The 2,096-nt window shown below is 45.9% G+C and overlaps 1 protein-coding gene across 1 annotated transcript in view; it reads right to left on the minus strand.

Moving 5' to 3' along the window:
• Positions 1-2,075: 2,075 nt before the first annotated feature.
• Positions 2,076-2,096, minus strand: part of LOC119595666 — a 21,403-nt gene continuing 21,382 nt past the window's right edge. Inside the window, exon 7 of the mRNA XM_037944773.1 lies at positions 2,076-2,096. This exon is cut by the window's right edge and continues 2,164 nt beyond it. The gene's annotated coding sequence lies outside the window, so the exon portion shown is untranslated.

Raw genomic sequence — 2,096 nt, forward strand, 5'->3', positions numbered from 1 at the left:
CCATACCCCTCAAAGGGGCCCCGAGGAAAGGACCCTTTTTTCGCTCCCCAACACACCTCAGGCTTACCATGTCTAGTAATGAAGATTTTGTATCCGTATTAGGATCTTTGAGGCTTGTCCCTTTTTCAACTAACCCACTGATTTTTAGTTCTCCCAGTTCCAGACCCCAGGCTCTCCTCTGACCACAGACTCTCCTCTGACCACTACTTCGAACACGGTCTATTACTACCCCCTCCTCAACGCCTATCACCTCAGTCCAGTCCAAATCAGAAAACGTTCCTCCTCTCTCAACATCTACGCCATCTCCTCCACCCCCGCAGTTTTCTTCATCTACTTCCCCCTCGTCCCATATTGCTACTCTGCAGCCTTATTGTCCACCTCTTCACGGCACTAAACCCCTGTCCCAAAACTTTCTCCCTCTTCCCCACGTCCCCGCCCGGCCCGCTACCCCCAAATTCTGCAAAAACCTTTTTTAATACCCTGAACAAATTTTCCTCTTTCCCGCAAAGCCTCCAAAAAAATAGGGGATGTTTCCTCCCGCCTTGCCCAAATTACAAACCGAACCCAAACTAAAACATTATCAGCCCCGACTTTTAATTTGGGAAAAACCCCCTTCCTGTCCACCACATTTCCCTTTCCCCCCAATACTTGCAACGAAACTGTCTCCATCTCCCTGAAAAACTGCCCTGTCTACGACTAGGATGGTCAGATTGAGGAGAAGACTTACTCGCCTGCCTCGTGGATTCTGATGCAGTATCAGTGCAAAGCTACACCATTCCCCTTAGAGACCGCCATAAGTCCATCAGTATTGCCAAGATTACTTTCCGTAGATAAGACCTCCCCCATGATGGTCCCTCCCTGTCCGACCTTGTCAACCTCCTCTCCTTCAGTGTCAGAATTGTTGACATCTAGACCATCCCGTTCCACAGCCCGATGCCCTCTTCGTGCCCAACCTGGCCATGGTCGATTAAACTGCTCTGCACAGTCACGCACGTGTGCCAATTGTTGTGGCTTTCGTAATGTATACAAGAAAACATTTGTGTCTCATTTCTCCCACTTCAGAAACTTTCGAACACATTCAAAATTATCTAATCCATCCTCCTATTCATGTTCCCCTACACCCCTTCCTCCCACTCCCTCCCAACACATCCCCCCTACTTACCCATTATCCCTTCCGCTTCCCCCTGGGTACACACGTGCCTTGTTATCACAACTCCCTGGATTCTCTCCCTCCTGACATTTCTCCTGAAACTGTGATCTAATCGCCCTTAAACCCACTTCCTTCTTTTGCTAATCCCTCCTTACCCAACGGACATCCTTGCAAAATCCCACACTTCTTCCTTTGGCAATTGATCACCCTTGTTAATCCCTACCTTAGCCCATTACTCTCTAGCCTCACTCCTCTTTGCCCTTTTCAATGCTATACTATCCAGAACTGCTACACGATTTTGCCGTTTCGACATTTAATCAACTAACCCCCACCTTCAGCCTTTTGACTGCTACACCTTTCTATAGTGCGCTATATGGCCTTTGGTGTCTAGCACATTTATTTTGCTGTGTAACCATTAACCATTAACTTCCTTCTTTCCATGTTATTCTTTTCGCTCCTTCCTGGATGTTCACGTGACGTCCTTCTGTCCTTCTCCGGATCCTTCTCCTGACAGTTCTTACTTTACCTCCATCCCTGGTTCCTTGTCTCATTCCCTGGGTTTTCCTGCATCTCCGACACCAGTTTCTACCCTTATTACCTGCTGACTGCCTCATAATGGGTCTTTTGCACTGTTCCTCATGCAGTGTTTCTCTACCTTCCTTAGCACATAAATACTTTCCATTTGATCCAATCGCCAAGGAGTGTCCCTTACTGCTGTCAAACCAACTGACAGTTTTTAGTTGAATGTCATTCGCAAGCATTATAACATTAATTGTAAAATTAGTCTGAGCCAGGCAGAGAGCCAAGAATCACTAGTCCATTTTTCTAAAGTATTAACTACATATGAAATTGTAAAGAGAAATGCGTACTTGCAAATACACTTATTTTTTAATTATTTTTTTTCAAGCAGGAAAGGCAGACACCGTTGTTTAGATATCATTTAATA

Source organism: Penaeus monodon, chromosome 36 (assembly GCF_015228065.2).
Source record: "Penaeus monodon isolate SGIC_2016 chromosome 36, NSTDA_Pmon_1, whole genome shotgun sequence".
Classification (NCBI taxonomy): Eukaryota; Metazoa; Arthropoda; class Malacostraca; order Decapoda; family Penaeidae; genus Penaeus; species Penaeus monodon.